General features: G+C 59.0%; 1 protein-coding gene across 3 annotated transcripts in view; it reads right to left on the bottom strand.

Moving 5' to 3' along the window:
* Positions 1 to 5152, bottom strand: part of ADGRB1 (adhesion G protein-coupled receptor B1) — a 91438-nt gene extending 86286 nt beyond the window's left edge. For all 3 annotated transcript variants that reach the window (XM_049854098.1, XM_049854097.1, XM_049854096.1), the window contains exon 1: positions 5067 to 5152. The gene's annotated coding sequence lies outside the window, so the exon portion shown is untranslated. The remainder of the gene's footprint in view (positions 1 to 5066) is intronic.
* Positions 5153 to 25439: the final 20287 nt, after the last annotated feature.

Below are 25439 nucleotides of genomic sequence, written 5' to 3' on the forward strand. Positions count from 1 at the left end.
GATGGTGGTGGTGATGGTGGTGATGGTGGGCATGGCAATGGTGGGATGGTGATGGTGATGGGGATGGTGGTGGGGATGGTGGTGGGGATGATGGTGATGGTGATGGGGATGGTGGTGATGGTGGTAATGATGATGATGGTGACGGTGGTTGGTGCGGATGATGGTGATGATGATGATGATGAACACCAGGACTGAGGGAAGGGGGCCCTTCCCAGCCACTGTGCAGAGAAGAAAGGAGGGAGGCAATCAGAAGTAGACACAGGGGTCTTGGCAGAGCCAGGGCCAGGAATGGACCCCTTTGGACAAGCCTGACCCTGAGCCTATTGTTGAGGGCACTGGGGATGAGACAGGTGCCCCCTGACATATACAGAACACTTCCATTTACTTAAACCATTTACAGGATCAGCACACTCTTAAGCTTGTGGAGGCACAGAACATTCTGGAAGGACCACAGGAAACCATTAACAAAGGTTACACAGGGTGGGAGGACCAGAGTCTGGGGTGGGAAGGAGGCTTCCTTGCGTTCAATGCCCTATGTACTGCTCGCATGGTTGCTCACTTTTTCAACAGAGAAAAATTAGTTAACGTGGAGAGAGAGGAGGGAGAGAGAACAAAGATGAGTGGGACACAAGGGCCCCCCTCAGCGGGCCATGAACTTTATCTCTCAAGGCCAATCCACACCTTAGCCCCATGAGAGGAGGAAATTGCGGTGGGCCCAGACACAGAGTTCTGTGAGAAGCTCTTCCCTCTATAGGACTCACTCTTCCTGACTGTGAAATGCGGGCCGGCAGGATCAGGGGCTCTCCTATTGCCCTTCTAGCCCATATGTTCTGGGTGCGACGCCATACTCCCGGACGTAACTGAGTCTGTGACCCTGGGCGTGTGCCCGGGCGTTCATATCTGCGCAGACATGTGGGTATGCACACAGGGGCATGGAGCAGCGTGTGCACTTGCATTTGTGGTTGGCATTGCTGGTGTTGGCATGTGTCACGTGAGCCTACAGCTGAGTGCAGGGTGTAGGGGTAGCAGGCATCTCTGAGTCCTGTGTGTTCCTTTTCTTTGTAGGAATCCACGTATCTGTACTGTGCGTGTTTATGTTGCACGGTGAAAAGTGTGTATGTGTAGGTCTTGGTTTGTGGCAGGGCGTGGGGTGATTCTGTGATGAAAGTGTGCACATGCATGTGTGTTGTGTACACCTGGGAGCCCCGGGCACCTGAGTGTGTATCTGTCCCCCTGGCTGCTCTCCCCATGACCCTGCTGCTCCCAGGAGCACCAATCATCCTATAGGCAGGTCCAGACCAAGTCACGAAACCTGGCTGAAACCCTCCCACGGCTCCCAGTACACAGGTGTGCATGTGTGTGTAGGGGGTTCGGGGTGGTGATACAGGCCTCTGAGCCTGGCCCCACTTCCCTCTGAAGTCCTTCTCTGGCCACTCACCCTCTTCCCCAGTCTATTCTTCAAGCAATTCTCTCTCTCCTGCCTCAGGGCCTTTGCACAGGCTTTATTTCTGCTGAAAACCTTCTCACCCTGTTTACGACCACCACCCACCCCTTCCTGGGTTACAGTTTGGCTATCAGTTCCTTCTGGAAGCCTCTTGGGGGCACCCCGCCTCTGGGCTCTGCAGGCCTCTGCCTTCTGCTCCCCATCCTGAGCTGGGTCCACTCAGGAATATCCACGTCCAATTCCTCCTTGTCTTTCCCCCACTTGGGCAACCTGGAGGCTGCACCTCCATTGTGAGTGTGTAAATATTGGCCCGTGTGCCTTCACTGTGTACCTGGGCTGCGTCCAGGGCTTCTGGGGGGCCCGGCAAGTTCACCCTGAGACACCACTGCCCGATGGAGCAGCTGAAGCCAGCCGTGCCACAAGCACCGAGGATTTAGAGGACCTGGCTGGGGGAACTGGGGGTAACACAAGCCTCCAGGTCTGAGGTCTTCGTGAGAGGGTGTGTGGCAATTAGAGCTCCTCTGCCCCCATCGCTGGCACACGGCCCACACACGGTCTGCACGGCCAGCGGGTCAAACGCGGTCGCCACCAAATGCCACAGCCAGGACGCACACTCACGGACACACGGACACACGCACCCACGCCCCGCGCACACGTGTGGCAGTCTGCATGCCCGCACACACAAGCCACCCGCCGTGGGCGGACACCCAGTGCAGACGCGCTCCTAACGCCGTACCCAGGGCACCGGATCGGGATGAGCCGAGCTTTGGCGAAGGCAGGTATTATGGTGGCCCGGCTGAGTCGCGAAGCACCCCCAGCCCCCTACGCGAGGCGGCAGGGTGCGCGGGAGAGGTGCGCAAGCAGTAGGGGCGGCGGGCGCCCGCGAGGGGCCGGACGGCGGGGCGGCCGCGGGGGAGACGGAAGGGGCGGAGGGCGGCCGGGCGCGGCGCGGGCGCCCTCTCTCGGCCGCCCGGGGCAGCGCACCGCCCCTCCGCCCTCCGCCACCGCAGCTCCGCGCCGCCGCCGCGGCCTGGAGCCCCGCGCGTCCCCGGTGTCGGGCTCCGGGCCTCGCACTACCAGCTCCGGAGACGGCGCAGGGCGGACCGGCAGGGCGAGTGCCGGGGAGGCTGCCCGAGGCCCGCCTGTCCGGGCCCGCGCTGTGCGTCCGCAGGCGCCGAGCTGCCTAGGGACCGGCTCGGTGGCCGCAGACCGAGCCTTCTGCAGACCCGGCCCGCGGGCATCTGTAGACGCTCGGGGAAGGTGGGGTCCGAAAGGCCTTCCCAGAGCACACGCTGCTCCCCCAGTTTACAGACGCCGCAACCGAGTCGGGGAGACGCAGGGCTTGGAGGGCTCGGCAACTTGGCTGCGCCCCCCCCCCCCCCGTCAGGGGCCGGTGCAGAGCTGCCAGGGGCGAGCGTGGCGGCCTCGCCTGCTCCCCGTCCCCGCGCGGGCCGCGGAGGGCCAAGCGCCAGTCTCCGGGGTCGGAGGTGGCAAACTCCTCGCTCAAGCACCACGCCACGCCGGTCGCACTCCCGCGGGCCTCGGGATCGGCCTCCTCAGCCGGGGCTCGGAGCTCCCGGCCCAGCCCCCCGCCCCCAGATCGAGGCGCAACAAGTCGCAAAGCAGCGCCTTGAGAAACCGCCAGCGAGTCGCCAGGGCGGACCGAGGGCCGGGCGCTCCGGGAGTCCGGAACGCGCGCACCGCCGCCTCCAGGGACCGGCGCGGGCGGCGGCGCGCGGGGCTGGCTCCGCGGCCGCCCGAGCCCTTGGCGGTTCACACCCCCTCCCGAGGCCGCCGCCTCTGCGGTCGGGGCGCGTCCGGGAGCCCCCACCCCCTCCTTACTGCCTTGACCTTGCTCGGGTACACAGAGCCGGACCCGCCGACACCCGGGCGTCCGGGCGCAGACTTTGGCGGCCGCCCGGGGCCGCGGAGGGAGCGGCGCCCTCCTCGACCCTCCATCGCTGCCTCCTCAGCTGCGGGCGTCGCAGAGAACGGAAGGCTCCAGGGTTCTGGGAGACGCGGTGGCCGCTTCCCCAAACCCCGAACTCAGTACCACCTCCGGATAAGAAAGGGGACTCTCGCCCCTGCTCCACCGCCCCCCACCCCCGCCAAGCGACCGCTGGTCTTCCCCGCGGCGGCTCCTGCTCCGAGAGGGGGCGTGTGTTTGCGTCGGTGGGGAGGGCACCCAGGTCTCCTTGGGTCCCCAGGCTGGGGCGCGAGCGTGGACCTGCCAGCCCCATCCCCAACACAAACACCAAACGGCTCCGGTAGAGGGCTCCGCTCCCCGCCACCCCCCCCCCCACGCCTTCACGCCATTCGGCTCCTCTGGAGTTGCAGCGAAGGAATCTGCGCCCCCGACCCGTGGGGAGCCGGCCGAGAGGGGAGCGGCTGCAGGGACTGGTGCTGGAGGGAGGTGGGTGAGGGCTCCTCCGGCTCCCAGCCCGAGTGCTCGCGCTCAAGAAACTTGGAAGCCCAGATTACAAGTGAGCAGGGGAAGGTGCCCAGCGGGCCGGAGTCCGGGTGCCAGGATGGGCGCTCCCTTCGGGCAGCCTCGGAAGTGGCTGCAGGGGCCGGTGCGGCCCGGCCGAGGGAGCCGGGCTCGGAGTCGCAGCCTCCCACGAGCCCTCTCGGGCGCCTCGCTTCGCTGTGATTCTCAGCTCGTCGCTCCTCCCGACGCCAGGGCGCACTCTGCCCAGGGGGCCGCGGGGACCAGAGGAGAGGGCGCCCGGCCGGGCCGAGTCCCCAGCCTCTCGGGAGGGACGGGGACCGCGCTCATTCCTCCAGACAGCTCCGCGGGGTGGCCGCCGAGGGTCGGGCGGCCTTAGTCGTGGGGACGCCGACCCGGGAGTGCCGGCCCCGCAGCTTCGCCCCGAGAGGGCGCAGGGCCAACCCAAAGTTCGATGCGGCTTATCCGCGCGGCCTGTCGGGCCGAGTGGGAAAGGAAGAGGCGGGGAGAAGGAGCCAGGGCGCGTGTGTGGTGGTTGTGGAGCAGCTAGGGTAGGTAGCCCCGCGCCCAGATGAGGCGGGCATGGCGGAGTCTCCACTGCCTCTGCCGCGTTTGTGGGTGAGAGGGTTCTGGGGGCTTCTGGTGCCTGCCCTGGGGCTCCGTGCGTGGGGGGAAGACGTTTGGGGTGTCTACAACGTCTGTGAGGGGTTCTTGGTGTGATTAGGGAAAGGCGGGCACACTCGGGGTGTCTCTCCCTACCTTGCTCGGCTGTAGTGTGCCTGAGGGGGGCCCATCTGAGGCTCCCCTCGACCCCTGCCAGGGTCTTGTGTTGGGGACCGCCTTCCCCAGCTTGCCCTGGTCTGTGCATAAGATGGGGAGGGGGGCGCCTTCCCGGTCCTGCTCTGTGTACGGGTGGAATGTGGTGGGGGGGACCGCTGAGAAGCCTCTCCCACGCCCAGGGTCGCCCCCTCCTCTGCCCACCGGCTGCAGGCGCGCGGGGACCGGCCGCCGCAGCCGCCGAAGGAGGCAGGGGACTGGGGGGGGGGGTCCCAACTCCCGAGCCCCGAGCGCAGACCGCGGAGCCGCTAAGCCCCAAACGGCGAAGTTCGGAAGTCCGGACTCCCGCCCCCTGGCCCCCGGCCGCCCTCGCGCCCCCGCCCGCTGGAGCCTCCTTACCTTCCCGGCAGCAGCGGCCCCGCCGGCGGAGACTTGATCCGGAGACTTGCAAATCCCCGGGGCGCCTGCGTCGCCGGCGGCCGAACCTGGCGCCCGACCGGAGGGGGCTCCCTGCCGTAGCCGCCCCCGGCCCACTCGGGCCTGGCCGGGCCGCCCCCGGAGCGCACCCTGGCGCCCGCAGCGTCCTCCCCTCCCCCGCCCACTGGCGCCCCCCGAGCGCCGGGAGGCTCCGAAGCCCCTACTGCGGGTGATGCGGGCGCGGGCCCGCCGGCCAGGACGCGGCGCGGCCGCCTGTGTTCGGCTCGCCGCTCGCTCGCTCCCCGGGGCCGCCGCCAACGTCGCGCCCGCCGCCCTGCGCCCGCCGCTCCCTCTCCGGCCGCCGCCGCTCCTCTCGCCGGCCCCGCTCTTCTCGCCTTTTTTCCCCTTCCTGGGGGGCGGGGGGGCGAGCGGAGCCGAGCCGGGGGCGGGGCGGCGCGGGAAGGAGGAGGAGGAGGCCGAGGCCGAGGAGAAGGAGGAGAGCGCAAGAGCTCCCCCCACCCGGCTGCCGGCGCTCCCCAATCTCTCGCTCTCTGAAACTGGATCCCGAATCGGGAGCCAGAGACTGCATTACGGATTACATCAGGCTTATAGAGCTTCCAGATCACACATTAGAGGGGAGAGCGAACAGGGGGCGGGGGCGGGGGGAGGGGCGCGAGATAACGGGCTGGGGGGGGCAGATAAAATGCACACACGCGCGCACGCCGAGGAAAGCCCGCTGCTGCCCCAGCCAGCAGGAGGGCCAAGACTTGGGTCTCTGTGCTCCATCGCATCTAGGAGCTGGGGAGTGGCTGCTGGATGGATGGATGGATGGATGGATGGATGGATGGATGGATGGATGGATGGAAGGAAGGAAGGAAGGAAGGAAGGAAGGAAGGAAGGAAGGAAGGAAGGAAGGAAGGAAGGAAGGAAGGAAGGAAGGAAGGAAGGAAGGAAGGAAGGAAGGAAGGAAGGAAGGAAGGAAGGAAGGAAGGAAGGAAGGAAGGAAGGAAGGAAGGGGCTGTGCATAGGCAACATTGGTGTGGATGGTGAGGTGGGTGGGTGGGATGGATGGAAAGATGGGAGGTGGGTAGAAGGATGGGGTTGGTTGGATGGAGGAAGAAGGTGGGTGTGGATGGACAAGATGGGTGGGTGGGTAAGTGGATGAGTAGGTGGGCCTTTGGGGAGATGGATGAGGGGCTGGGTGGGCAGGAGGGTTAAGATGGAAGGAGGCACAGACAGGTGGATGGGTGAATGGATACCCTGGCATATGAGTGGAGGGCTGAGTAGATGGGTGGACTGTACAGATGGAAGGGTGATGCAGAGGTCGATGGATGAGCGAGTGAGTGAGCAGCTTGGAGGGAAGGCCGAACAGATGATGGGCAGGAGATGGAGTCAGCAGCACAGACTCTGGACCCCATTAAGATCAGAGGTTGGTGGGGATGTGAAGGACTGACTCGAACTGCCCAGGCTGGTTTTGCCCTGTCTTTCCTCCTCATGGAGACACTTATTCTGAGAGATGCTGGGGGGGGGGGGGATGGACAAGGAGATGGCTTTGAAGGTGAGGCCTAGCCCACCACTGACCCTGTGTGGCTGTCCCCATCAATCGCCATGCTCATCCTCCATCAATCCTCCTTTGCCTTGGAGACTGCGGGGACATCCCAGCCCCCTATTTGGATTTGTCTCCCATAAGCTGATGGAGTTGTGCCCATTTAATGGCTCCATCTGCCATAGTCCCTCTTCTCTTGAGACTTTTGGCCAGGTACTCCAAGGGCGCCTCTGTAGAATGAAAACCAGAGTCTTGGAGGAATGGCCCCAAGGAAATTACTCAGAGTCTTTCTATGCTAGGATGCTTCTGCCTCCCATCCCACCCCCCCCCCCAACCCCGCTGCCTTTTCACAACTTGTGGTCCACTCTGAATGCAAGATCTTCTTTGGCTCTGCCTTAATACCCAGTACTTTACACACTTGTCATCTTAAGTGGGCCACTGATGGCTTTGCTGCCCAAGCCCAGCATTAGGTTCAGGTGTCTGCTTTTCTCAACAGCTCAGCAGGAGTCACCATCAGGGTATCATCACCGTCACCAACAACATTAATTCACAATCACTGTCACCACTCTCAATCTGGATGTAAGCGCCCACCCCACACTGTCCCTTCGACCGTCACCATAACCCCCAGCCAATGCTGCCTCCATCACTATCATGGTCACCATCAAGAGCAACACTGGTCCCTGCTGGCACCTCCATCACCGGCACCAGTCGCCAGGGCAGGAGAGCGGCTCAAGTCCACTGAGGCCCAGGCACTCCCCAGACTAAGCCCTGCTTCAGCCAGTCTACATGGGCACCCCTTGGCACCCATCCCCAAGGCCAGAGCAGTGTCCTGAGAAGACGCAGACCTGGGAGCACACAGGTATGGCAGGGGAGAGCCCCCTTCCCCAGTCCAGCCTCCTGGGCAGCCCCAGCCCTCCCTCGCCCTCCTAGTAAAGGGGCCTCTTCCTTCAGCCTTTGACACACTGCCCCCGTGCTGCCTCTGAGGACCCGCCGCTGAGCTGCCCGCCCCGCTCTGCCCAGGGTGGGCCTCAGCCCTCTCGCTTCCTCCCTCCTTGCAGCTGCCCTTGCTCCCGCCTCCACACTGCACCAGCGGCCTGTGGCCACCAGGGGGCCTCTGATATTAGGCCAAGAGGCAGCCGCTCAGGGAGGCAGCTCTGAGTCAGGATTTCAGCGGCTGTGTCGCCAACTCCCCTTCGCGCTGGTGGGGGAGGGTAGCAGCGGGCTCTGGTTGGTCACTTTGGCCACCCCCAAGCCACCTGGCCTAGGCCTTCAGGGCAAGGCGGTCTCCCTTCTCAAACTGGGGCCTCTCCGAGGGCTGGGCCTTTGCCCTTGGCCTAAGACTGGCCCCTTTTAGAAAATTGCCCCTGTACCCCACTTCCACACCCTGAATCTGTGTAGTTCCCCCGCCCCCCAAGAGCAGAAGAGCTTCACCTCACCTACCCCCATCCCCCAAGGAGGTAGAAGTCAGCTCGGCCAGAAGACCCACCTGGATTTGGGGATTCTGCCACCCTGTCCTTCCCACAGCCTCAGTTTCCCTATTGTTACTGAGGACCTTGACTTAATGGTTTTGAAAGTTTCCTCCAGCCCAGATAACTGCAGAATTCTAGACCTCTAAGCCAGTGACCAGTTTTCACAGGATTCGTACCCAACTTATATCCAGCACCTCTCCCCCAGAACTGCCCGAACCCCTGACTCTCACCACTGCACCATTGCACACCCAAATCAGGTTCCTTCTGGGGGCCTGGTCACAGCCTGAAGAAACCCAGGGTGGCCTCCATGTGGTTTTCTGCTGGGCCAGCCCTATCCAGCAGGACATAGGTCCGAGGACCTCTTCACCTAGTCTCAGAGACAGCTGACCCTTTGTAGTGTGGACCTGGACATCATGACCTTTGGCACCTTCTAAACAAAGTGTTTAGCCATAGCCAACCTCCGACCATGGTCATAGGCTCAGCCATGACCCCTGATGACACTGAACTCATTGACCACTGACCCAGGTCATGGGCTGAGCCCTGATCCTGGTCACAGGCTCAGTCCTGACCCTGGTCACAGGCTGAGCCTCAACCTTGGTCACAGGCCAAGGCCTAATCCTGGTCACAGGCTGAGCCCTGACCCTGGTCATAGACTGAGGCCTAATCCTGGTCACAGGCTGAGCCCTGACTCTGGTCACACGCTGAGCCCTGACCCTGGTCACAGGTGGAGCCCTGATCCCAGTCACAGGCTGAGCCTTGATCTTGGTCATAGGCTGAGCCCTGATCCTGGTCACATGCTGAGCCCTGATCTTGGCCACAGGCTGAGCCCTGACCCTGGTCACAGTCTGAGCCTGACCCCATCACAGTTTTATACATCCAGGCCTTTGGTCCCAAAGCTGAGTGGAGACTCTAAGTCATTCCTGAGGGATAGGGCCTGGAGGAGCAGTGATGGGGCCTAGATATGGGGCTCAATTGCATTCCTGTGGGAGGGCCCAGGGTGGGGCAGCAGGAAGCTCACCTCAAAGTCCTCAGAGGACATGAAGACTCAGGGTTGTTTGAGTTCACATGGGGACCCAGAGGGCAGTCTAGAACCTACTCCCTGACTCAGGCTCACAGCCTCCCTCCTTGCCTTCAGGGACCCACAAGGCATGTGACCTCAGGTCACGTGGGGTGGGTAGGAAGAAGGTAGCAAGGCTCCCGGGGTCCTCTCCAGCCACTAGGTGAACTTTGCCAGTCAGCGGCAGAGGGTGGGAGGGGCTGAGAACGGTGGGTAATTAGCTGATTCACATGAACGGTAATTAACTGTGGTTGCGACATGCCACAATTAGCCTCCCAGTCAGGACATACAGGGTGGAGGCGTGTCAGCACTTAGCCCCGCCCTGGGCCAGCTCAGCCCTCTGCTCCGCTTGCCCCATTCCCACACTCCCCTGGCTCATCCTGCCAGAGTAGGCTGTAAAAGTGCCTGGGAGGAGGGAAGGGAAAGAGGAGGGAACTGCCGAGGATGTGGCAGAGGCCCCCCGAGGAGCTCTCTCCTGCTAACCATGAGGTTCTCAGGGCGAGGCCCAGACAGCGCCTCCTCCAGGAAGCCTCCCCCGATGTCCTCGCTGGCTGACACAATCCCTTCCTGCATCCCAGGCTCATTGTTGGTGCCTGTGTCTCTGCCCACCATTGGCACAGTCATGCACTCGGGGACCCTTCCTGGCCCCTCAGTCTAGAGGGGACAGTGACCAGAGCTCCACTAAGGGCCCTGCCCCCAGGGCTGCCCAGGGCTCAGGATGACGGGAGCACACGATGGTTCTGGGCAGATACTCTGTCAGCTTTGAGTCTGTGAGGTTTCAAGGGCCTCACTGACCGTCAACTTGCACCTGCCCAGGTCTGGACAAGTGGCGGCAACTCAGGCATGGCCCCGTGGGCTAAAGGACCCAGTTCTACTCTGAGTAAGGTAGCCTTTGTCCTTCCCAAAACCAAATCCATTTCTGTCGAGTGGATTCTGGTTCACAGCAACCCTGAAGAACAGAGTAGAGCTGCCCCATAGGGTTTCCAAGGCTGCAATCTTTCCAGAAGCAGACTGCCACAGTTTTCGCCTCAGGAGTGGCTGGCGGGTTCAAACTGCCAACCCTTCAATTAGCAGCCAAGTCCTTTAACCACTCTGCCACGAGGGTTTCTCCTTTTGCCTTTGGCTTCTGAGAAATAACCCTTGGAGTCATTGGGGTGCTGTCCAATGGAAACCCTGGTGGCGAAGTTGTTAAGAGCTACAGTTGCTAACCAAAACGTTGGCAGTTCAGATCCAACAGGTGCTCCTTGGAAACCCTATGGGGCAGTTCTACTCTGGCCTATAGGTTGCTATGAGTCGGAATCGAGTTCATGGCAATGGGCTTGGTTTGGTAGTTCAATAGAGTGTCTGCAAGACCAGCGGAGCACCAAGTCTGTGCTGTTTGATGCAGGAGCCCCTGGCCACATGTGGCTCGCAAGCCCTTGAACTGTGGTTACAGGGCTGAGGAACTGAACTTTACGTTGGATTTAATTCTAATTAACTGAAATTTAAATGTCACGTGTGGCTGGTGGCTGGTGGCTGCTGCAGTGGAGAGTGGAGCTCTGGATGGGCCTTCCAGCCAGGGTCTGGTCCCGCCACGTGGAATGTTGCGGCCGAAGGTGCCCCAGGCATGTCTTAACCTGACTCTACAGAGCACATGTTCTGTGGTCTCCAGGCCAGCCACAGGCCAGGTGAGACACCCAGCACGCTCCACCTCTTCACGTCGCTGGCTCCAGCAAGGGCACGGGGACACTTCTGGGCAGAGCGATGTTGCTGCTGCTGCCACCGCCGGATGGTAAGGGTGGTGTCCCGCCTCCACCATTTCCCAGCTATGTGAGCTCAGGCAGGTCCTCGACCCTTCTGGGCCTTACCTGCAGCCTCTGTCAAATGGGAACAAGTGATGCCTGCCTGCGAAGCCTTTGCAAGGGTCACGTGAGTAAATAGATGGGCCTGGCACAAAGCAGTGTCACCGCTGAGACTGCTGCCCCAGCTCAGAGCCCGACCTTTTCGCTCATTCACTTCTGCCAATCCACCCTGCCCAGGCCCTGCTCCCGGCTCAGCCTGCCTGCTGACACTGACTCAGCCCAGCCCACAGGACAGGCCCTGCTCCTGGCCCCACTGGGTGGGGCAGGTGTGACAGTGGCAGACGGAGGTTCGGCCACCCATGCCCTCGTACTGGTTCTGGCCCCCATGCCACGAGCTCCCTGACCCCACCCAGTGCTACGGAATGAGCTTCCTGTGACCCACTGTGATACCCTCATTGTGTCCCACTCCAGCCACTGGTCCACCCACCACCACCCACCCCTGCAGGAGGCTGTGGACTGGCTGGGCGAGAAGAGATCTCCCCAGCCCCCTGGCAGGGCAGGAGATCGAAGGAAGACATCCTCTTTCCGTTCCGGCTTATTACACCCTTGCCCGTTAGTTCTTCTCTATACCTGGCATTAAGCCTTCCTGCTGTAGCCTCGGCCAAGGCTCTCTATCAGTTCCATTGTCATCCCCTCTGTGTATGGCCCTGGAGAACGCCAGCCCTGCCTGTCCAGAAATCCTGGGGCAGTCACCTCACATCCCAGATTGACATCCTCACTTTGGGGGACATCCAGCCTGGAAGGATTGAAGACCCCAAAATTCAGGTGGGTGGCTGGCTTCCTGTGGATGGCGCCAGAGCCCATGGGGGTATCTGGGGCCTGGGCACCCACGAGCCAGACTTGCCTCTTAAGGGTGAACCCCAGCATGCTGGGAGACGGATGGGGCCAGGACAGAGCAGGGAAGGGGCCAGGGTGGAGCAGGGGGCCTGAGTGATTGGCGGGCAGGTTGGGCAGTGACCAGCCCTACCTTGGATTCTGCTGACCCCGCATCTGCCCCTGTGGGGCTGGGTAGGGGCATCCCACACAGCAGGTCCCTGTCTGCTAGGATACACGCTTACTGCCACCAGGATAAAGGGGAGGAACACAGTTCAGCACTTGCTGGGGGTTCCAGACCAAGGGCTTCCATAAGTTTCTCTGGTGTCCAAGGTCTGAGCTGCCTTCCACTCCTGGGACCTGGGCAGCAGGGCTGAGGAGGCACTGCCCTGGGCTCTCAGCCCTGCAGAATGACCTTCTGAGTTTTTTGGGTGACGGAGGAGGCTGGCCTGGCGAGCTGTGTAATAGAAAAGGCTGCACGCTCCCCAGGAGCCTCCCTGGGCCACCCTGCCCACTGGGGGAGGAGAGCTGGCTGGGGTGTACTTTCAGGCTATTTCCAGCCACTGGTTCTCACAGCTCTTCATGTGAGAAGCGGGAGCAATCTGCGGGTTTTCCTAACACCCCCCCGGGGCCTGGCCTTGTCAAAGGAATGCAGGTCAGGGAGTATCACAGGAGAATCTGCCAGGCCCCCGTGTGCCTGAGGGGCTCCTGGGGGCTGGGGGCTCCCTGGAACTGGGGTCCTTGGGGCCCATGAGGCTCCTGCAACCCGGTGCTGGCCACAATGACTTTACCCCACCTGCAGCAGGCAGGGCACGCGCAGCCCCATGCCATCCCTGGGAAAACAGGGCTCAGAGAGGGGCTGCGACTGGCCCAAGGTCGCACAACCAGGGACCTGGACTGACCAAAGCCTGCAGCCCTGACCAGACTGGAACCAGAGCTGTGGACTTGTTCTTTGAGGGGGTCAGGGAAAGGTAGGGAATAAGGGGGAACTGTTCTGTGCAGCCACCGCCCTGCTCCATGAACTGCACTAGGCACTTCAGAAGCACGAACTCCAGTCCTTGTCACATTCATGGGCCGGACCCTGTCCTCAGAGACAGAGTCCTGATCCCTGGTCACACACTGGTCTCTGCACTCAGAGTCTTCCTCTTGAGTGTCATTGGCCTGAAGTGGGTCACGCGGCCAACTGCTTGGCAAGGGTACAGCCACTGAGGGGGCTGGACCTCTGGGTCCCTGTATGACGGTGATCCTCTACCACCCTGCGGCACAGGCCCTGACCGGGAAACATCCACAGTGTGTGAGCTGTTGTACACCTGTGTTGTGCTTGTTAGAGTGCATGTGAGCATGTGTGTGTGAGTGTGTATAAGTGTATGTGTGCATGTGTGTGTGTGCACTTCACTGTGTGTACGTGTGTACATGAGTGTGTGAACATGTGTGTATATGTGAGTGTGTGAACGTGTGCGTGTGTGTGTGCACTTCACTGTATGTGTGTACGTGAGTGTGTGAACATGTGTGTATACGTGAGTGTGTGAACGTGTGCATGTGTGTGTGTGCACTTCGCTCTGTGTATGTGTGTACATGAGTGTGTGAACATGTGTGTATACGTGAGTGTGTGAACGTGTGCATGTGTGTCTGTGCACTTCAGTGTGTGTACGTGTGTATATGAGTGTGTGAACATGTGTGTATACGTGAGTGTGTGAACGTGTGCATATAAGTGTGCATATCTGTATGAGTGTGCACGCATGTGAGTGTGTGTGTACATGTGCATGTGTGCACATTGTCTTATCCAGCCCACAGGACTTGCTGTAGCCCAAGGGAGGGGGCCCTAAGAAGGTTGGGGTGCTTCCTCAGGGGTGTCATGGTGGGCACATCTTCTTTCCCTCCAGCCCGCCCTCCACCCTGGCTGGAGAGGGCTTTCTGAAGGGCAACATGGCCTCATACTGCTGGGCTTGGAAGCCTTCCCTGGCTCCCCATTGCCTCCCAATGAAGCACAGCCCTTCTCTGGCTCAAGAGGCAGGTCCTGGTCCCTGGCCATGCCTCCTGCCATCTTCCCCAGCACTGCCTGGCCATCCCGCCCACCTGGCAGCTACTTTCTGGCCTCCTATGCCTTGTTCTTGCTGGACCCGCTGTTTGGGACATCCTCTCCCTCTCACCCTCCCAACCGTGACACTCTCTTAAAGAACCCCTGGACCACATCTTCCCTGGGGTGAAGATGACCCATAGCACTCTGTGTATTGAAACACTTGGCCTAGGGAAGTGGGGACCATGGGGTGGTCAGCTGCCTCTCCTATTGGCCTGGAGTGCCTCAGGGAAAGTTAGACGATGGTGAGGGGAGGCGAAGGGCCAGGAGATGGTGGGGAGCATGCAGCATTAGTGACAATGAAGGGACGCTCTCACCTCTGCAAAGACCTGTTGATACTTGGTGGAACAGACACCTAGTGAACAGGACGGCCCGTTAGTCTTCAATCAATCGCAATGTTTCAAAGCTCTTTTCTCCCTTCTCTGATCCTTGTCCCTCATCCCCCCACCTCCAGCTCTGAGCCACAGGTAGGACAGCCCACCCCAGAGGACCAGGCTGGGATCTCCCAAAGGAGCCAGGCCATTTGCATGTTCATCTGCATATTGTTTGCATTCCAGTCAAAGGGGGAATCAATCTTCCAGCTCCTAGGGCTCGTTCCTGGAACTACAGGCCCTCCCAAGACCTGGCAAGCGTGTGGTTGCTGGGAGGGGGCCTGAGGCGGCCACTACTGGGAATGGACTTCACATGATGACAATAAGGCAGGACATTTTTTTGTGCAAGGCACATCCCACTTTCAAAGAGTTCACATTATTTCCCTTTCAAAACAACAGTGAAAAGTAGAGGACAGTAAGGATGGCTCCCCTCTTAAAGGCAGGGAGACTGAGGCTCAGAGACAACAAGTCAACTGTACAAGGTCAGATGACAAAGAAGTAGCCCAACAAGATCTGGGACTTGCAAATCCATTTGCACTCTTTTAAGCGAACCTGCCTAGTAGGCTTTGCCGTATAGCTCGTTGCCTCCAACTTGATTACAGTCCTTTGTCCAGAACCTAATAATGGAAGATGATGATGGTGGTGATGACGGTGGTGGTGATGGTGATGGTGGCGATGGTGGTGGTGGTGGTGGTGGCGATGGTGGTGATGGTGGTGGTGACGGTTGTGGTGGTGGTGATGGTGGTGGCGATGGTGGTGATGATGGTGGCGGTGATGGTGGTGGTGACAGTGGTGGCGATGGTGGTGGTGATGGTTGTGGTGGTGATGGTGGTGGTGGTGATGGTTGTGGTGGTGATGATGGTGGTGGTGATGGTGGTGGCGATGGTGGTGATGACGGTGGTGGTGATGACGGTGGTGGTGATGGTGGTGGCGATGGTGGTGATGACGGTGGTGGTGATGGTGGTGGCGATGGTGGTGATGACGGTGGTAGTGATGGTGGTGGTGGTGATGGTTGTGGTGGTGGTGATGGTGGTGGCGATGGTGGTGATGACGGTGGTAGTGATGGTGGTGATGGTGATGGTTGTGGTGGTGATGGTTGTGGTGATGATGGTGGTGGTGATGGTGGTGGCGATGGTGGTGATGGTGGTGGTGGTGATGGTGGTGGTGGTGATGGTTGTGGTGGTGATGATGGTGGTGGTGATGGTTGTGGTGGTGATGATGGTGGTGGTGATGGTGGTGGCGATGGTGGTGGCAATGGTGGTGATGACGGTGGTGGTGACGGTGGTGGTGCTGATGGAGGTGGCGATGGTGGTGATGACGGTGGTGGTGATGACGGTGGTGGTGATGGTGGTGGCGATGGTGGTGATGACGGTGGTGGTGATGGTGGTGGCGATGGTGGTGATGACGGTGGTAGTGATGGTGGTGGTGGTGATGGTTGTGGTGGTGATGGTTGTGGTGATGATGGTGGTGGTGATGGTGGTGGCGATGGTGGTGATGGTGGTGGTGGTGATGGTGGTGGTGGTGATGGTTGTGGTGGTGATGATGGTGGTGGTGATGGTTGTGGTGGTGATGATGGTGGTGGTGATGGTGGTGGCGATGGTGGTGATGACGATGGTGGTGATGGTGGTGGCAATGGTGGTGATGACGGTGGTGGTGACGGTGGTGGTGCTGATGGAGGTGGCGATGGTGGTGATGGTGGTGGCGACGGTGGTGGTGATGGTGGTGGCGATGGTGGTGATGACGGTGGTGGTGATGACGGTGGCGGTGATGGTGGTGGCGATGGTGGTGATGACGGTGGTGGTGGTGCTGCTGGGGATGGTAATGGCGATGGTGATTTTGATGATGTTGAAGGGAATGGACCTGCCTGGTTTGGATGCTTCAGCAACCCAAGAATAGGAACCTGTCTGGCTCATTCCTCAATAATTCTAGAGCCAGAGACTGGTTTACTTAATGCCTATCTCGCTCTGCCTTTTGTTAGTCCACATCTCCTTCTTCAGCCTGGAGCTGGGAGATTGGGGGGAGCCTTCTCCGCAGTGTTCCCCCACATTCTACTCACGCCTCTCTCCCAGGCCACCCACTGCTGTCTGCACTGTCTGTCTCTCCCACAGGCTAGGGTGATGGGGCCTAGACATCCTTATTTTTGCACCTATCCCAGCCCCCAGAATAGGGCTGGGCCCAGGGTCTGCTTGGCTTGGCCACTGTTTGATGAGTGATACATGACTGAGTCCAGACGGTGGGGGTGATAGCCAGACAAGGGAGCAGATCCCTTACCCCCCCAAGGCCCTCCCTCTCTCTGTAGCCTTCATCCCTACCCCTACACCCACTACCTCCCAGACCAGGCAGGCCTCTCCTTCTGCTCCTCCCTGCCTTACCTCAGAGCCTGGCCCAGGGAGCTGAGCTCAGCTCTGCAGGGCCTCAGGGCCTCGGTCTGTCCCAGGTTCACGGCTGGGCTGTGAACACCACATGGTCTCAGCCCTGGGGAGTGCATGCATGTGTACACACACAAACCAGCACACAAAAATGCAGTCACCACTCACTCATACACTCACATATGTGTGTAAACAACCCCACAGGGCCTCAAAAGCCACCCTGAGCCCCTGCAGGGATCCCTGACCCATGCCACCCAACCTTGTACAACCTTGAGCTTGTACACTCCCCGGTCCTCAGGTACTCCTGGTGGCCTTGGAAGCTGAGAGGAAATGGAGGAGGGCGGGTGAGCTGGAACTGGTCAGTGGAAAGGGCTGGCAGAGACCTGCGGGCGGCTGCCCGGAGGCCCCTGCAGTGGGTCCTGGTCTGGGTGTAGTCGAGTTTGGGGCACGAGCACCAGCCAGAATAGAACCGTGTGTGGGGGCTCTCCCCAGCTCCCAGCACACTGGGGCTCCCCAGCACGGGGAATCCCATCTTCTCACACATCTTACTTCTGAACGGGCCAGAGCACCTCTCACTTGGCCAGACACATTTGGAATAAATGAATGCATGGATGACCAAGTGAATGAATGAACCAGCAAACAGGTCATGAGAGGCTTCACTTACAGTGAAGAGATTTGCTGACCCGCAGGCCAGTGGGGATGGGTCCCACAGGTCTTCAGGAGTATGGGTCCTGAAGTCTCCCTGGATGTGTCCCCAGCCCCCTCAGAGCCAGGCCTGGCCAGCACACACAGGCTGGGCTCCTACTTCCCGTTCCTTTTGGTACCCTTGTCCCCAAGCTGGGCAGGTGACAGGCAAGGTGCAGCCCCTCACCTGTCAACTCTCCAGCCCTGTGTGAAGGTAGTGCTCAGGGCCTGGAGCCTGGTAGGCAGGGGAGTACAGGGGCTGGAGGCCCAGGATAGGTGCAAGGATGGTGACACAGATGGGCCGGTTTCACCCCTTAGGGGCATGTTCTGTGGGCAACCAAGGAGGGGCATGGCCTGGGGAGGAACTGTAGAGGGGCGTGGCCTCCAGGAAGGATTCCGCAGGTGGCCTGGCCTCCGGTGAGGATCCCGCAGAGGGGTGTGGCCTCCAGGAGAACTCTACAGAGGAGTGTGGTCTTGGGGGGAACCCCCCAGATCTCTGGGATGGAGATGATGGTCTGAGAACATCGGAGGGGGAGTCCACACTGTTGCCCAAGCCCAGCAAAGGGGGCTAGGGACTGGCACGGTGTGGCCTGAGAGACATCATCACTCCCTAGGCACTGACCCAGGCCCTGGAGAGGAGCGGTGAGGCTGCTGAGGTACCCTATGGTCCTGTCCTCACGCTCAGGGCCAGGAACCTCCGAGGGCTTGCGGTGTGTGTGCCCTGAGTCTCCAGTGCTGCTGTTACAGACATGCCACAGCGGGCGGCTTTAAAGAACAGGAAGGTGTTGTCTTGGTTCTGGGGCTCAAGTCCAAATGAGGGCATGAGCTCTAGGCGAGGGTAGCCCTGGGCGTCCCCTGGAGTCTGTCTTCCCGTTTGTCTCAGTGGCTGGTCTGCTCTTTTTATAAGGTATACTCAGAAGAGGTTAGGTTTGGGACCCAGCCTACTCCAGTATGGCCTCATTAACATAACAAAAGAAAAGTCCTGTTTCCAAACAGGGTCACTTCCTCAGATACAGGGGCCAGACTTCCACACGTATTTTTGGGGCGACACCATTCAATCCATAGCACCCGGTCTTGTGTTGTCTTCAGGAAGGGGACCTGCTGTGGCCAGAGGCACCCTGTCCGCTGACCTAGCTGGCCTGGGGCTGCAACCTGAGCCCTTTCCCCAGCCCTGCCTGTGGGCGGGACACGGGGGACCATGTGCCTGGTGGCCTGCAAGGTGACATGGGTGAGGCTAGTACAGATGAATGGCAGAACGCTGCCTGCCAGATCAAACTAGGCGCCTCAAAATTTAAAACACATATTTATTTTGACCAGTGGGAGTGTTGGGAGGGAGAAGAAAGGGAGGGGAAATTAAATATTACAAATTAGATAATTAGGGAAGCAGAGAGGAGAGCCTGCCGGAATGGGAGCCAGGAGGGTGAACTGCGAATTCCCATGCCGCGCCAGTTTGGAGGGGAGGAAAATGGGTTAGAAGCAAAAAGGAAGAAATAAACAAGCAGGCAACAAAGCCCCAGCTGGGCAGGCCAGGAGGACTCCATTAGCGCTCACTGAGGGAGGCAGCTGGGGGGACAGCGGGAGCGGAGCGGGGCCAGGGCTTCAGCCCAGGCCAGCAGGGGCTGGGAGGGAGGCCAGCAGAGACCACGCCGCTCTGGGCACATCCAGGCCTGTGGGACTGGGCCCTGGGTGGGGGGCTGCAGGAGGATGGTATGGAGCCTGTTGCTGTGGGTGCCTCCCCAGTACTGGGCGCAGTGTCTGGCCCCTTGCCACCCCCCAGAGTGGGCGTGGTTGATGTCGTCACAGGACACCTCTGAAGGACCCAGGTGACGTTGACGATGAGTGCAGCCATGGGGATGACAATGTTTCACAGGTGTGGCTGGTGTCTGATCAATGTAGAGCTGGCCATGAGAAATACGCCATTCTGTGTGGTGCCAGTTGTGATGGCTGGTGGTAATGGAAACAAAGATGGTGGTATTGGTGAAACAGTGATGGCGGAGGTGCTGGAGCTGGTGGGGGCATTGACGGTGGTGGTCCTCCTGCCGGTGACAGGGATGCAGGGTCCAGGCAGCAAAGATGGGGTTCAGAAATATGGCAACTGTGGTGGCAAGGAAATGGGTCAGCTGATGGGTCCTGTTAAGAAGATGGTGAGAGGACCAGTGCTGTGCTGCCCCGCTTACATGGAATGTCGAGAGCTGCCAAGTGCATAGTGACAGAAAGCAGATGCGTGGTCACTGTGGGCTGCTGTGGCACAGCGGTAAAGAGCTCAGCTGCTAACCAAAAGGTCGGCAGTTCAAATACACGAGCTGCTCCTTGGAAACCCTATGGGGCAGTTCTACTCTGTCCTATAGGGTCTCTACGAGTCAGAATTGACTTGATGGCAACGGTTTTTTTTTTTTTTTTTTTTGGTTTTTGTGGGCTGGGGAGAGGGGACAACAGAGAGTCAGTGTGTAAGGGGCATGATGGGTGATGAGAAAGTTCTGGAACTAGACAGTGGTGATGCCCTGCACAACATGGCCAACTTGAAAACAGTTAAAAGTGGCAAATTTACGTTGTGTGTATCTTGCCACCGGGAATTCCTGGGGGTGCAAATGGCTAAGCGCTCAACTACTATCTGAAAGGTTGGAGGTCCGAGGCTACCCAGACGTGCCTCAGAAGAAAGACTTGATGATCTACTTCTGAAAAATCAGGCCTTGAAAAACCCCGATGGAGCCCAGTTCTACTCTGCACTCATGGGGTCACCATGAGTCAGAACTGACTCTACAGCACCCAACAACGTATTTTACCGCAATAAAGAGAAAGGAAGACATTGAGGGTGGGCAGGTGGTTGCAGTGGGTGGGGGGTGTCGGGAGCACAAAGCTATGGGATGAGTGGGCACACCTGCTGTGAGGGCAGGTTCAAGTCTCCGCTCTAACCCGAAAAGTTGTGGGGCTGTGGGCACCTGCCACAGCAACCCTGCGCCTCTGTGGCCTTCAAGGTCACATGTGTGGTCAGTGTCCCCAGGTGGGGAAGAATCCAAGGCCAGGGGTGGGAGAGTATGGTGCAGACTCAGGGACCAGGCTACCTGGGGCAGTGACAGGGTGGGGCTGACCGAGTAAAGGTGAAGGAGGTAAGGATCACCAGGAAGACCTTGAACTGTGTCCAGGTCCCTGGGGGGCCTGGGGTAAGGGGCTGTGCATTCTGGCTCCTGCCCATGGCCTGGTTCACAGCCCTGAGCCCAGCTTCTTAGATGGGGCCAGGAGAGGAAGAGGGAGGCTAGGGCATACCACCAAGGGCACCTATGGGGACAGGGTGTGTGTGTGTAAGGAGGTGGCAGTCTCAGCCTGCACCCTGGCCCACGCACACACCCACACCAGCATCACACCCCAGGTGTGCTCTCTGCAGGGCTGGAGCTGTGGCCAGCAGATGTGGGTCACCAACAGGGCTGCGGCTTGTGTAACTCGTCCCGCCTGGGCTGACCTCCTTCATGCCTGCAGCTGCCAATGACCTGGTGGCCCTGGATTTGGGGGGCGTGAAGAACATCTGTCTCCCAAACCCTGATAAGGTGGCTTCACAGAAAAAAAAAAAAAAAAAAAAAAAGGAGAAAAAGACACCGGGACTTCTCCCACCCATGTGGCCCTGGGTCAGACCACGGAGGACAATTAGCAGGACAGAGGCCAGTGAGCGGGTCCCTTAGAGAGGGCTTCTTCCCACCTCTCACCACGGCCTCTGCAGGACATCACGCCCACCACCCCGATACAGCTCCTGGCCTGGACCCCTGGCCCGACCCCAATCTCAGCTTCACTGAGGGAGAGGGTGCATGTCTGCTCGGCCTGGAGGGGGTAAGGGGGGGACACGTCGGGGTCCCTTTCGGCTCCCAGGATGAGAATGGAGGGTGCCGATAGGCTCCCAGGACCCTCTAAATCCTCACTCACCTGGGACAGACATACGAACCTCCATGCCTGCAGGAGCCGAGCCTCAGAACTCAAGGAGTGGCCAGAAGGTATGGTCCCAGAGCACAGGCGAGGCAGGCTGGCGCTCCGAGGAAGGGTGTGCCATGTGGGCCTCACTCCTTGTGGCGTGCCGTTCTGCTTTGTGAGGGTCCTGTGAGGAGGCTTGTCCCCATTTTGCAGATGGAGAGCAAAGGGTGACGGTCTCCCTGGTGGTCTGAGTTCTGGTCCAGGCGGCGAGAGAAGCTGCACCAACTGCTGAATCGCCAGCCCCCAGCGCTGGCCACAGCTCAACCCTCCCTCCCTTCAGAGATGCCCTGAACTCCTCAGTCGTCACAGGTGGGGGCACCCCCTCCCCAGTGGTGTTGGTCAGTGTCCCCCGGGTCCTAACGTGTGCCTACCTTCAATGTGTCAGTCCCCCCGGATCTGTAGGGAGGGCAGGGTGGACTGGCATGTACCTCCGTGTGTGCAGGCACGCACCTCCTGTGTCTACACGCATGTGCATGTGCGTTCACTCTGTACACGTGCTTGTGCTCCACATACGTGTACTTGTGTGCACTCTGTGTGTATGTGTGACCATGTTTATATTCACATATACAACTGTCTCCTGCATAGACATACATGTGCATAGGAGTGCACCCTGTTTGTACACATTCAGGTGCACTGTGCGTGCACCCCACGTGTATATGTGCATGTGTACATGAACATGCAACCGTGTGTGTATACATGCACTCAACATATACACTTGGGGTACACATATGCACACACAGCTTATGTGCATACACAGATATGCACATTTATACACCCTCTGTGTACACTTGGAGTCCCTTGGTGGAGCAATCAATTAAGTCCTGGACTGCTAACCTTAAGTTTGAACCCACCTAGAGGTACCTTGGAAGACAGTTCTGGCTGTCTGCTTCTGAAAAGACACAGCCTTGAAAACCCCATGGAGCAGTTCTACTCTGCAACACATTCATATGCATGTGTAGGTGAACCCCAGGTGTGTACTGTGCACATGGGTTTGCACCCCATGCATCTAAATGTACATATACATGTACCACGTGTATGTGGGCATGAGTATGTGCCCATATACCCATGGCATGCAGATGTGTGTACAACGGGGTGCACATGTGCAATGACGTGTACACATGGCATGCAGATGTGTGTACAATGGGGTGCCCTTGTGCAATGATGTATACACATGGCATGCACGCAGCACACAGTTGCACAGTCCTCATGTGTACATGTGCATGTGCATGTGTTTTGCACACTATGTAGATGCATGCACGTGTGTGTGCATGTGTACATGTGCAATGCATGCATGTGCCTGGAGGGAGGAGGAGCGGCATATCTCTGCCCTGGGGAATCTGGGTACGTGATAAATAAACCTTGTGCCTTATATAAAGGTCATGCTGTGCTTTTCACACTTCCAAGGAAGGTGTGAAGTGCTACCTGAGAAATTTAAATTGGGCCAACTAGAGGCTGGCAAAGTGCCCTGGGCTTGGCCACTAGGGCTTCCTGGTTCTCGGCCCTGTGCCGGCTCTGTCCAGGGACACCTCCATACCACCTGAGAAAGTGCCTGGCACCATGCCCAGGTCCCAGCATTGTGTTCTTGCCCCACTGCATGGCATACACTTACTCTCCTCCCCTCCTGTGTGCCTCCTCCAGGAAGCCTTCCCTGTAGCCTCGGGCTTCTTTCCTTCCTCAGGACCCTCACTCTACAGGAGCCTGAGCCACACACCTGTGTCTTAGCACAAGTTTTCCCCACAGCATCTTTTGAGAAGCTTTCAGTACCTGTAACGGAAAACCCAACTCAAGCAGCTTAAACTGTGCAGGGAATGGATTGTGTAATGTAAATGTAAAGTCCAGGGCTGTTGAGGGTTTCAGAGCCCTGGTGGCACAGTAGTTAAGAGCTATGGCTGCTAACCAAAAAATTGGCAGTTCGAATCCACCAGCTATTCCTTGGAAACCCTATGGGACAGTTCTACTTTGTCATATAGGGTCACTATGAGTTGGAATCGATTCAACAGCAACGGGTTTGTTTTTTTGTTTTTTTTTATTGTGAGTTTCAGGTCCAGTGCCATCAGGGTTCCAGCTCAGCTCTTCTATGACTCTCCTTGCTTGGCCTCATCTTCACATGTTAGCTTTGTCTTCAGGATAACTTCCTTCATGGGGGCAGAGTGACTTCAGCATCTCAGGCCTTGCTTGCACCTCGCACAGTCCATCCTCATCACATGTCTTGTACCTCATGGTCTAAGGTGGCTGCTTGAGCTCTACCTGTCACATTGCTATTTGGTTAGCAGGAAGAAGGAGAGAAGAAGGGCCGGCCTGCTCTTTAAGGGAACTTCCTGGAAGTTGCACACATTACTTCCCACAGGTCCCCTTGATCAGAGCTTGGTCACCTAGCTCCTTGGGAACCTGGGAAGTGAAGTCGTTATTCTGGCAGCTCCTTACCCAGCTACAGGGGCATTGGGCAATGGGGACCGCCGGCAGGTCCTGCCATAGACACCTGCTCCCTGGGGAGGGTTTGGACGGTTAGGAGGGAAGCAGAGGCTAAGCCACCCCATGCAGGGCCTGACCTTGGCAGTCAGGGCCCTGTAACCAAGCAGAGCCGCCCCCGTGCCAGGCCCCATGGACTTGGGGATGATAGGGCACTGTCCTACCTGTGGCCAGTTCACAGCCTGGTGGAGAAGGCAAGGCTTGGACCAGGTCAGGCAGCAGTGAGGGGCAGAGACGATCAGACAAAATGTTGAAGTCAAGGAATCGCTCTGGTTGCTCTGGGCGGGAGAGGCAGGCAGGCTGGATGGAGAAGACCCCATGGAAGACTGTCTGGCCGGCGGCATTACTGCCCGGTTCTGCAGAAGGGGAGGCGGTTCGCTTGCCGTGGAGTGAAGGGAGTGGCCAGTCCGTGCAGAAGGGCAGAGGGTCCCTGTGGCCTGTGCCCTACCTGGCGTCTTGGCATTCACGGGCTGGAGGGGACAAGGAAGCTTTGCAAGTGTCCACATGGCTGGCAGAGAGGGCCGGGTCCTCGCACCCCTGCCCCACCCAGCAAGCCTGGCCCCCCGCCCCCACCACTGCCTCCTGCCCTCATTGCCTCGCCCCAGATCCCGCGCCCTCGACCCATGGGGGCCATTCTCACTCACTGGCCAGGTGGGGAGCCGAAGTGTTGTTTAATTAATTAGCACAACCCATTTTGACTGTTACACATGAAGCCATGGTGAGACGAGGCTCTTGAGCCCTGGCCCCCTACCCCAGAAGGGCTCAGATCCAAACCAGTCCCCTCCCTAGTCAGCCCAGAGGCCAGGAGCCTGCTGAGGGTGGAGAAAGGTCTGTGTCCATCTGCAGCACCCCGCCCGTGCTGTGAGGATGCCACTCGAGGGATAGGGGTGGGGCAACATGATGGAGGGGAGGCTGGGGCAGAGAGAGAGGGGTTGTGCTCAGGGGCCATGTGGCTACTGTCTTTAGAGGGCCTGGTTCAAACCCCAGCCTCTGCCTCCCCTCTGAGGCCCTGCCTCCACCTCCAGGGGTGTAGGTCAGGTAAGTGGTGTGTACTTAACCTACACGGCAGAGGCAAGCTTGTAGTAGGTGCTCAGGAGATATCAGCTTCCTTCTCCCGTTTACCTCAGGAGCTGCCAGTCTAGTGGGGGTGGCCTTGCCCTGCAAGAAGCCAGACAGGCGAGACAGAAGCCCAGAGACAGAAGGCAGGAGAGCAGGGCCAGCCTCTGTGAATGTCGGGTCTGGTGCTGGGGCTGCTGAACCTGGGCTGGGCTGAAGTCTGACATCAGTCATGTCACCATGACGACAACACCCGAGCCTTTGAGCGTGCTGCTCCCCCACCCCGAATGCCACCACCAGGAATGACTAGGCTCCAATCCTACTCTGGGTCTGAAGCCCTTCACCCAGACAAGTAAAGAAATTAAACTAACAGAGAGTCAAACTAACTCTGTGTGTGTGTGTGTAGTTGTGTGTTTCAACATATTTTTATGTTTGTTTAAACACCAGCACCATCAGATACAGAGCAGCTCTACCGCTTGGTATGGTCAATATTTCGTCGTTTTAGCCATTCTCATGGTCTGCAGTGGCATCTCATTCTGGTTTTAAATTGAATTTCCCTAGTGATGAATGATGTGGAGTATCTTTTCATGTGCTTAGGTATCATCCAAATATCCTTCTTGGTGTTGTGTCTTTTCAAGTTTTTTTG

Source organism: Elephas maximus, chromosome 15 (genome assembly GCF_024166365.1).
Source record: "Elephas maximus indicus isolate mEleMax1 chromosome 15, mEleMax1 primary haplotype, whole genome shotgun sequence".
Classification (NCBI taxonomy): Eukaryota; Metazoa; Chordata; class Mammalia; order Proboscidea; family Elephantidae; genus Elephas; species Elephas maximus.